This window comes from Anabas testudineus, chromosome 18 (genome assembly GCF_900324465.2).
Source record: "Anabas testudineus chromosome 18, fAnaTes1.2, whole genome shotgun sequence".
NCBI lineage: Eukaryota > Metazoa > Chordata > Actinopteri > Anabantiformes > Anabantidae > Anabas > Anabas testudineus.
The window spans coordinates 2,368,799-2,380,870 of record NC_046627.1 but is presented as its reverse complement, the minus strand read 5'-3'; the positions used below and the strand labels follow the sequence as shown (position 1 = coordinate 2,380,870).

The following is a 12,072-nucleotide window of genomic DNA, read 5'->3' as shown; positions in this document are numbered from 1 at the left end:
TTACAATTGATAATCTGAGACTTTAGCGTTTAGCTCGAGTTACTTATGTTCTCTGTCTGGAACCAACCTTTAATCTAAGGTAAGAAATGTTACTAAGAGTCAGGGGGTCGAAGTTCAAGTTAAAACAGGGTTTCAACAGGTCAAAAGAATATTTCACATTCACAAGCTTTCACTTTAGTAGCGTGCACAAACCACGGAACCACTGCTTCCTGTCAGTGCTGCATGTGAGGTAGGTGGCTTTTTCCTCATGTTCTTCCTGTTTACTAAGAGTTTGTATTTGTCTGAAGTAACAGATGTTCTTCTGTCTGCATTAGAACTGAGTGAGATTATTTTTTACTAAACATGTTTTTTTTTATAGTTTTCTTAAAGAACCATCCTCCTCATCATGAAGTTAAAGGTAGGACTTTATTACTGATTCCCTTTAGAGTTTCTGTTAAAGTAGGAACTGTGTGTTTCTGTCTGGAGACTTTGTTAAAACAAAGTTTCGATGCAACAAAGGTCCCAGTCAGACCTGAACCAGGGTTGTTGCTGCGTTTGACAGTATTGCATTTGAATAAATACATATTTAATCCAGGAGGGAGATATTTTTTGTTTTGTTACAGCAGATTGTAGAAAGAATTTATAAATAAAAAAATGACATGAAAACACAAAAATACTTCAACATCTGTCAAAAAGGATACAACAGGACAACTCCAGTCAGGTTTTATGGAGGTTTTATTTGTAGAAAAGTTTCCTACAGCCAAGAAAAGAAACTTTAATATTTAATATTTAAATTTCATGGAGTGAGTGCGCAGAAAAATTGGTGCGCATCTTCAGTGGTCCACTACAGAAGAAGAATAGAGAACAGGAAAACTATTTTTAATTTATACAATGTAATTAACTTATTAAAAGTCACAGACAGTAAAATTAACAGTTACAGTATCAGAAAAGGTAACGATGACGTCTTCAAAGTGGATTTTGTTCCTTTGTCTGAGCACATGTTGGCTGTACCATGCTGCTGCTGAAGGTAGGCTGTGTGAACGGATGACGGGTTTACTATATGTTAAATTATATTTATATACAAACTGAGGGAAACAAACAAAAAACCACAGACAGGTTTCAATTTATGGATTTAATAAGATCTGAATGTGACAACACAGTGATGAAAACTAACTGTAACCAACAAACCTGCTCAATAACTGAACTCACCCTGTCTCTGTTCAGTGCAGCTTAACTTCCTCATTACTACAGTTGATGTTAAAATACAAATAAAACACATTTTTACAGTATAAAGTATAAAGTATATGTTGAAGAGGGAGATCAGAACTGTTAGTAGATGTTCAGTTGTTCCCTGAACTCTAATGTTCAGAGTTAAGCTGCAGTACTGTCAGAGTGTGGACCACAGTCAGTTACCTCCATTAATAATAACCCAGTTTCATACAACAGCTTGTTATTTGAAATGATGATTCAAACCAACATCCATGTGTTTTATGATCCAACACGCTGCTTGTTTAACACGTCAGTGAAGTCCGTGATCAGTGTAGTTTGGTGATCCTCAGATAAGAGGCTGTAGTTCAGAGGACTGGATCCCTATCATGATGAGAATAATGTGCTGAAGCTTTTTGTTCATGACCTCCTGTCCCTTCACTGCTTCCACATTCACATTTATACAATTCAACAGGTTAGAACAGGGTGTTGTGATTATGAGAGAAGTATGACGGTGGTGAGATGTGCTGTAGGTCAGACAGAGGAGTTCAAGGTGGAGGTGGGACTACACCAAGGATCAGCTTTGAGTCCCTTCTTGTTTGCTATGCTGATGGACAGGCTGACAGATGAGGTCAGACAGGAATCTCCCTGGACAATGATGTTTGCGGATGACATTGTGATTTGCAGTGAGAGTATAGAGCAGGTAGAGGAACAGCTGGAGAGATGGAGGTTTGCTCTGGAAAGAAGAGGCATGAAGGTCAGTCGTAGTAAGACAGAATACATGTGTCTGAACGAGAGGGATCCAGGTAGAAGCGTTAGGTTACAGGGGGCTGAGGTGAAGAAGGTACAGGAGTTTAAGTACTTGGGGTCAACAGTTCAGTGTGATGGAGAGTGTGGAAAAGAGGTGAAGAGACGAGTGCAGGCAGGTTGGAGCGGGTGGAGGAAAGTGTCAGGAGTGTTGTGTGACAAAAGAGTGTCAGCAAGACTCAAAGGAAAGGTGTACAAGACAGTGGTGAGACCAGCTCTGCTCTATGGGTTAGAGACGGTAGCAGTGAGACAGAGACAAGAGGCTGAGATGGAGGTAGCAGAGATGAAGATGTTGAGGTTCTCCTTAGGAGTGACCAGGTTAGACAGGATAAGGAACGAGTACATCAGAGGGACGGCTCACGTTGTCTGTGTTAGCGACAAAGTCAGAGAGGCCAGACTGAGATGGTTCGGACATGTTCAGAGGAGGGATAGTGAATATATTGGTAGAAGGATGTTGGAGATGGAGCTGCCAGGCAGGAAGGACAAGAGGACGACCAAAGAGGAGATATATGGATGTTATAACAGAGGACATGAGGTTGGCTAGTGTTAGGGTAGAAGATGTTCATGATAGAGTTAGGTGGAGAAGGATGATTCGCTGTGGCGACCCCTGATGGGAAAAGCCGAAAGAGAAGAAGAAGAACAGGGTGTTGTGATCAAACATAGAGAAGTGTTGGTTTGACAAATCTTTAACCTCTCTCCTCTTTTTCTCCTTCAGACCAGATAAACCTCACAGCTGAACCTGGAGACACAGTCACTCTGCCATGTGGAGTTCACAGTAACATCAGTATTATAGTTGTGGAGTGGAGCAGAACTGACCTGGAGACAGAATATGTCTTTTTACAGAGGGGCAGTAGGTCTGATCCAGACAACCAACATGAATCATTTAAGAACCGAGTGGAGCTGAAGGACAGAGAGAAGAAGGATGGAGACGTGTCTTTGATTCTGAGGAATGTGACGTTCAATGACACTGGAACGTATGAGTGTCGTGTCGTCCAGAGAAGAACAAACCACAGGAAGAGATCCATTTTAGAAACTGACCCCATCAACACCATCAACCTGAGAGTTGAACCAGGTGAGTGTGTGTGTGTGTGTGTGTGTGTGTGTGTGTGTGTGTGTGTGTGTGTGTGTGTGTGTGTGTGGATCAGAGTTGAAGCTGCTTCCTGGTTGTTGATGTGAGAGTGAAACATCACAGATCAGATGTTGGTGTTGATGAGACTTTGTAGAAAACAGCTGGTATGAGTGATGGGATCAAAGTGCAGTAGATAATGTCTGACAGGAGTTTGAAGAGGAAATGGATTCTGTTGTGTTCTTCACTCATCACCTACCTGACACCTGCTGACTCACTGCTGACTCTCATCTGCAGGTGATGCAGCTGAAAACACTGTAGATGGAGGACTTGTCAACAGTCCGCCAGTCGCCTCTGTTCTTGTTGTTGTTGCTGCTGTTATTGTTGGTTTTGTGATTTACAGAAAGCAGAATTAGCATCAAACTCCTGAATAAACAGCTTCAACTGCTCCAAAATTACTCTACTGTTTTATTTGCTTCTGTTAGACAATAAAGAATACATTTAATAAATAAAAGAACATTTTTAAACTGCTGTTTTTCACCAGTTCCCATCCAGAGGTGGAACGTGGTTGTTAACAGCTGATTCACTGACAAGCTTTTTATTCAATCATTGTTCCTGTGCTAAACCTGTGATATAAAATCACTCTTTGAAAGGAACAAAAGACAAATTTCTCACTGCAGAGAATCACTGATCTACTTTACTCTTGATATAAAAATATGTCTCAGGCGATTGAATCACAACTGAACAGCTGTTAAATCAGGAAACATGAGTTAAACAAACACAGAGACAGTTTGTGATCTGATCACTCAAACTACCCACAGAGATGATCTGAGACACATTTGTCCACACACGTCTATTGTGGTGTAAACACGTTTTTTACATTTCCCCAATAAGGAAAAAATAAGATGGATGAGAGAAATGCGCTGACATCACTCAGCAGGGATGAAACTATTACCATTCTTCCTGTGTACAAAGGAAGATGCAGTGTCATCCTCAACACTGCCGATTACCATAGAATGCTAATTCACTTCTGGAGGACAAACATACACACGGAAAACTGAAAAGAGACCCCACCAGCCACTACAAGGAGAAGGTAATAGACTCCCTAAAACACCTGGAATTGGAAAATGCTATTGAAAGGGCAACTTATTACAGATTGTATCCTGGGGAAGCCACTCCTTGTCTCTATGGCCTTCCCAAGATACACAAAGAAGGAGCTCCTCTCAGACCCATAGTCAGCAGTCAGGGACCTAAAATTGGGAGTATTTATTAGTATTTATTTCTCTTTTATATTTTTTTACATTAGAAACACAATAAGTGGTTTCTTGTCTTTTGCCTTTCCACAAAAAAAAAAAAAAAATCTGATCAAGCTTCTATAGGCTGCAGAAGGACCAACTTGGCATCTACATGAAGCTGCCAGATGCTAAACCAGGTCCTTGCTGGATTTCTGACAGAAGAAACTCTGGGAAACTTCTCATCTGATCTTCCACTTCTGTTTTTATCCTTGACCTCTCCAGATTTCTTTACAGGAATCTTTAAATTTAATGTTTAATATTTGTCATTTTAGCCAACTTAAGCTGTTTATTCTGATATTTTTGTGTTTTTATCACTGTGAACATATTTCCTATGTAAACTACCTGTATTCTAATCAAGTGACTACAATATAAAAAGGTTTATAGTTATTATAGCACTGGCAAACCAAAGAAAAATTAATGATGTATAAGACAACACATCCACCTGACAGTTGAACCAGGTGAGTTAGTGTGGAGCTTAATAATACAACTACACCACAATGTATTTAGAGAAAATGTTGGAACGCGAATAGCAATAGTAAAATATTTTTATTCTTGTAGAGATTCAACATGGACAGCTTTTTTTTTTCTTTCTTAACACATCTGCTGTGCACGACAATGTATAAGAGTCATTTATCAGAAACAGGTAACTGGACAACCAACCTCTCAAAACATACAGGCACATTTTACCACAAGGCACAAAATACTTTCCATTGAACCATTTTTGGACAAAACATCATCAGCCGAAGTAAAATCTGAGAATAAGCTGTGTTGACAAACTTTACAGGCTTTCAGCTGTTTACAGTGAACAAACCTGAGAAAAACAATTTGAACAGCTAAACACAACAATTGTTGTACCTAATTCAACACAAAATATAACTTTTAAAGACAGTCAGACATGTGCCAATCCGATATTTTCTCAAGCAGCGCCTTGTATCATGCTGGGGTCATTTGAACTGAAACCAAAACCATCTTATCCACTGACATCACCAGGATCATTGAGCTATTTGTGATTTATAAGTATTTTCCTCTTTACTGACTGTTCGAATAAAAGTAGTGACACATTTCTACAGCGTCTAGGGGTTTGTTGAGTGTCATGACTAAATACTCCGCCTTCAGAGCAGGAGACATGACGGCCTTAAGAACAGCAAGGGCTGAACTGAAGAGGCGAAGCGTGCGCACGCCAGGAGGATCCATGGCCACTTTGCGGACAGCGGAGACAGCCGGCGCATGTGGCAGGGCATCCAGGCGATCACTAACTACAAGACAACTCCACCCGTCTGTGATAGCGATGCCTCCCTCCCAGATGTGCTGAACGACTTCTACGCCCGATTTGAGGTACAGGTAAAGAATAACACGGTAGCTAAGAAATCCACCCCTCCCTCAAATGATCAGGTGCTCTGTCTCTCAACAGCCGACGTGAGGAAGACTCTACGCAGAATCAACCCACGGAAGGCTGCTGGTCCAGACAACGTTCCTGGCAGGGTCCTCAGGGAATGCGCAGATCAGCTCGTGGATGTCTTCACTGACACCTTCAACATCTCCCTGAGCAGCGCCGTTGTTCCTACATGCCTCAAGTCAACGACCATCGTGCCGGTGCCGAAGACGTCTACTGTCTCCTGCCTCACTGACTACCGCCCTGTTGCACTCACACCCATCATCATGAAGTGCTTCGAGAGGCTGGTCATGAGGCACATCAAGTCCCAGCTTCCACCCTCACTGGACCCTCTGCAGTTTGCATATCGTCCAAACCGTTCCACGGACGATGCCATCACCACTACTCTCCACCTGGCTCTCAGCCATCTGGACAACAAAGACTCATATGTTCGAATGCTGTTCATAGACTTCAGCTCAGCATTCAACACCATCATTCCCCAGCAGCTGATTGGGAAGCTGAGCCGACTGGGTCTGACCACCTCCCTCTGCAACTGGATCCTGGACTTCCTGACTGGAAGACCCCAGTCAGTCCGGATCGGGAACAGCATCTCCAGCACCACCATGCTGAGCACTCAGTCCACTGCTGTTCACTCTGCTGACTCACGACTGTGTAGCGATGCACAGCTCGAATCAGATCATCAAGTTCGCTGATGACACGACTGTGGTGGGTCTCATTAGCAAGAACGACGAGTCAGCGTACAGAGAGGAGGTACATCTGCTCTCAGCCTGGTGCAAGGCCAACAACCTGTTTCTGAACGTTGGGAAAACTAAAGAGATGGTTGTTGACTTTAGAAGAGCAAAGAGTGACCACTCTCCACTGAACATCGTCAAGAGCACCAAATTTCTTGGTGTCCATCTGGAGGAGAACCTCACCTGGTCACTCAACACCCGCTCAATCAGCAAAAAGGCCCAGCAGCGTCTCTACTTCCTGAGGAAGCTGAGGAAAGCCCATCTGCCGCCCCCCATTTTGACTACATTTTACAGGGGAACCATTGAGAGCATCCTGAGCGGCTGCATCACTGCCTGGTTTGGGAACTGCACCGTTTTGGATCGCAAGGCCCTACAACGGATAGTGAGGACAGCTGAAAAGATCATTGGAGTCTCTCTCCCCTCCATCACGGACATTTACACCACACGCTGCATCCGCAAGGCTACCTGCATTGTGGACGACCCCACCCACCCCTCACACCCAATCTTCACACTTCTGCCATCAGGAAAGAGGTTCCGGAGCATTCGGGCCCTCACAACCAGACTGTTGAACAGTTTCTTCCCCCAAGCCATCAGGCTCCTCAACACACACACAACAAACTGAACTGAGCACACACACTCGCTAGATTTGACATGTTTCCATCTTTCAGTTGTAAATTGTATTCATTTCCGCTACTGGTCGCTGCTGTTTTGTGGTTTGTGTTCTGTTTTGCTGTCTTCAGACGTCTGTCTGCACTTTTCCTTTGTGTCCTTGCACTGTTTGCACTAGGTTGCACAGGATGCACTTTATGTGTTTTGCTAGGACAACTTAGCAGTCCTCAGCCCCATGTTTGTCTTGTTACCGTTTTATGTAGCACCATGGTTCTGGAGAAACGTTGTCTCATTTCACTATGTACTGCTTCAGCTATATGTGGTTGGAATGACAATAAAGCTTCTTGACTTGACTAGAAATAGAAATATGGCTAAGTCAAAATAATAGAGAAGATCAGTTGTTTTCATAAACAAGAGAAAGGATTCAAAGCACTGAATGTTCCTAGAGACACAATTGCAAGCGTAGCACACAAGTTTAAAATTAAAGGAAAACTACCTGGATGAGACAGAAACATTAGGAGAAGGAGGTGGCAGGTGAGAAAAAAACACTTGAGTGATCACCAAGTCTTGCTAAAGACCTGCAGGAAGACTTGGTGGCAACAGGCCACACCATAGGCCTGTTTCCATGCCAGGACTCCAAAACACAAGATAAGTCAGCAGGATGACATGTTCAAAACCATATATCTACACCACAGAGGATTTAGGGATTCAAAACTTGAACTTGGTATCTACGGAAAAGTCTGACGAAAAAGACAGTGTCATCCACTGAGAAAGAAAATCTGCCTCCAATAAAACCTGGTGGTGGGTCCTTGATACTCTCATGATGCTTTGCTTCCAAGGGCACTGGAAACCTGCAGCTGGCAACTGTTATCATGAGTGTCCAGATCACAAGAAATCAGGGAGACTACCAATTATGTAGCAATACGCAAAGATCTTTTAACTTATATCATAGAGTGTATGCATAAAAAAGTAGTTGTTGCTAGTTTTCTTAATTCCTTCAATGCTTGTTCTTCATGGTCATGTTGGGTTTTTCTTGTTGTATTTGGATTCTGGACAGGACTTTTTGGTCTATTTGTATTAATTACCTTAATTTTTCCAGGAGTTGTTGGTCTCACCAACACGTTCTCATGTAGATTTGAGGTCTTGGGTGTTTTGTATTTTTGTAGAATGTGGTCAGTTTGTGTCTTATGTGGAATTGTTGTAGGTGTTTAAATACCTAATATGTAAAACACCCAACAGTCCCTTTTGAGCAAGCACTAGACGAACTGGAGTGCAGAACTGAGAAGTACTATAATTTTGTTAATTGGTTTCCACAACAACTTAATAAACAAATGTATGTTTACACCAGTTTAATTTGACAGTGTCTCTGACGACAGGAGACAAACGCATGTATCTTTACAACCATGGAAGCATTTGTACTTACAACTCAAGCTACAGGAGCCTTGGAACAGACAAACTGATCTCTGGTGCTGAACCAGAGAGAAACTAATCTATGTCAGTATCACATGTCCGACCTGAAAGTGACATCATGGAAATTTGATCTAGATATAATTGATACATGCAGATCAGCGCCCCCTGCTGGAGTGTCCAGACAGTATTTTAAGTAATTTAAGACTATAAAAAAACAGTCTCACATTAAAAATTTCACTAAAGTAAAAGTACCAAAAGTATGAATACTGGCTGGATAGTGTAGTGGTAGGATCGCTGCCCTGCATGGGGGAGATCCCAGCTGTGTCCATGCAAGACCTCCTCATGCTTGCCCTGTCTGACCTTGTAAGTCACTTTGGTTAAAAGCATTTAAAGACTCTTTCTTTCTCCTGAGACTCACTAATAAGATCACTGTCAAATCAATATTTTCTAAACATTGTTTTGTTCTTGTACCTCATGTCACTACTATGGAATATTTATTAGGTAAAATAAAAATCATTTTTAAAAGAACAGTAACTGGTGTGAAACCATCTGTTTTAGAATGGAACCAGTATTTTAATCACACTTTAATAAAAAGAAAAACTACAACAGAGGAGAAACCCTGGGCTGGATGTGAAAAAAAATTAAAAGTTGACAATTATTATTTATTTGGATAATTCATTGATAACATTTTTAGTTTTAGGGGAGTTTTATTGTTCTGCATTAGAAATCGACCACTGCTCCTTCACTGAGCCAGGGAGAAGGGATCAATGGTGCGTTTACTGACAGCTTAAAGACAGTTCTTATTATAATTTATACATAAATGATATAGTTGATTTTTTTTTCTTCTGTCAATGTAAAATTGTGTTTGTGTTTTTCTTTCTCTGTGTTTTGTTTAATTCATTCACTCTGTGTGTTAAGAATATCAGAGGAATACATGTTTAACAAACCACTAGATGTCACTGAGATGCTGAATTAGAAACCAGTGACAACTGGTTTGTAGGTCATTAATCATAACATTATTACATGTATTTAAAGATCTGCAAACGTTCTGTGCTCTATAAATAAAAGAAAATGTTCAATAAACCACTGTTGTTTTTTCTGTATTCCTTGAATGTTTTGCTAAAAGTTAAGTTTCTTTACTAGTGTCCTTAGACTGAATTAATTTGCTGCAGGTTTTTACTCAACCTTTCAGTAACTGAGGTCCTTGTCACTCCTGTACAGATTCAGTAATGAATGAATGAATGATGGGGAATAAAGAGCTCTGCACTTTTTCATGTGGCAAATAATCTCATTTTAATGAGTAAAATATGATGAGGTATTTGCTGTTGTTGTGATACAGACTAGTAGAAGTCTGTGTTATTGGTGTAGCAGCTATGAGTAGAGGTGTGTATAATATGTAATATATAAGTGTAAATAAATATGTATTGACTCAGTCTCATGATCCCTGTACAGTATAACTGCCCCCAGACTTCAGCTCTGGCTCCCCTACCTTCATTATGTGAGAACATACTGTGTCATAAACCAGACTGACTGTCAGTTCAGTGGTGGTTCACTTTGTGGAGTCTTTCAGGCCTCAAAACAGAGAGAAAATAATAGACCAACCTAGTTTGATACAGGAAGGAAGTGGGATTAACTGCTTTGACCAGATGTGTTTTGATCTCACATCAGTAAGTGACACAATGGACCCAACCTGTCTTCAGCTGCTGCTCTGTAAGTACAACCTGTATCATTTAATAATTTAACATGTGACTGAAAGTTCAGGATTAAACATCAAGTAATGAAACAAGACTTGAAATAACACGATACTGTTAAACATCAAGAAAAAAAGCAACAAATGTGACATGACATGATACAAAATTCTGTTAAAGCAGTTGTAGATTTATATTTTGCAGCCTAAACACAAATGACTGAGGAGTAATTTGTGTTAAAGCTGCACAAGAGAATAATTGTAGGAGCTGTCTCATTATATTTTAGTGTCCGACATAATTTATTATGATGTACCAAAACAAATATTTACTGCAAAAGACTTTCAACTGTCCAGTGGGTCAGAAGTTATTCAGTGTAACTTCAGTAGCAGGTATTCTGATATAGCAGAATGTGATTGTTAAGATCATTCTAATATACAATATGTTGATAATCAGCTTTATAAGGAAAAGAGTAGTATTTATAGTATTATATTATACCATATAATATAATCACAGTTTTAAACATAAGTCATGAAAGTAAAAATAAAAAATAAAACATTTAAATTTCTTTAATGCAATTCATTACTATGTTTTACTATTAGGTTAATAAATTTAATAAATTAGTGTTGAATGTTTTGGTTTACATACAAAAAACCTTTAGCTATAACCACTGCTGAGATAATGATATTAATAAAATTCTATTTAAAATGATCAGAACAATATCAATCATTAAAATCACTTTGTCATAATTGTCTCTAATCACATTAAAGTAAGTGGTTCAGAGCCTCGTGCTGATGCAGCTACTGTTAAACAGTTAAATTCTTAATGAGTCACATAAAGAAATATAAAATATACTGACAATAAACAGCATAGGAAATGTGCTGATATACAACATGCAGTCTGATTTTAAAAGATCAGAGTCTTTAGTGTGCTACGTTACTGATTGTTGTGTAAGATTTCACAATACTGTTGTTTTAATACTAAATATTTTATTTATTGTAGATCGTTGTTATAGTTTATAGTTTTCCTAAAGATATTAGAATCAAGTTACTGCAACAGGATCCAAATAACTAAATCAATAATTTATGTATTAATCTCCTTTCTCTGTAGTTGTGACGTCTCTGCTGAGCTGCTCAACAGACCAAGGTCAGTGAACGTCTCATTTGATGTTCAAAGCTGTTTAAATGCTCATTCGGCTGATTCATTTAATGCTGATTATGCTTCTGTCAGTGTTACTGCACAGGGAACCTGGAACCTATGGTGAAGATTAGAAACAAGCTTTATTCCTCCTCAGCCTGTAAATACATGATATGATGGTGGAAATTTTCACTCTACAATTTCACATTTGTGATAAAACCTCTAATTTCCAGTGGGACTAAGACTATTGTTGTTTACACAGTTACTTTTACTTTGAAATATTAAGATTTATTTAAATATACTCTGAATTTCTCCAGCTCGTCTGACTGTGAGTCCCAGCAGCTCTCAGCTGTTTAAAGGAGAATCTGTGTCTCTGAGCTGTGAGGAGGACGACAGCTCTGCTGGATGGACACTGAGGAGGAACACAACCAGAGAACAGATGACTCAGTGTGGAGATGGATGGGGAAGAACAGCTGGTTCTTCCTGTAACATCAGCTACATCAACCCACTGGAGAGTGGAGTTTACTGGTGTGAGTCCAGAGAGGGATCAACCAGTAGCATCATCAACATCACTGTCTCTGGTAAGATCAGACTGTGGAGTTAGTGTTGATGAGTCTGTGTGGAAATGGATGAAATGCTGTAGTTTGTCTCTGTGTTGAGGTGGATCAGTGATCCTGCAGAGTCCTGTCCTCCCTGTGATGGAGGGACATGATGTCACTCTGCACTGTCAAACAAAGAGCCCTCCCTCCAAGCT

At 40.2% G+C, this 12,072-nt stretch overlaps 1 long non-coding RNA gene across 1 annotated transcript; it reads left to right on the top strand.

Moving 5' to 3' along the window:
* Positions 1–10,188: 10,188 nt before the first annotated feature.
* LOC113168684 lies at positions 10,189–11,656 on the top strand. The gene is made up of 3 exons (XR_004463534.1): positions 10,189–10,206; positions 11,292–11,327; positions 11,636–11,656. It is a non-coding gene; the product is annotated as an uncharacterized LOC113168684 (long non-coding RNA).
* Positions 11,657–12,072: the final 416 nt, after the last annotated feature.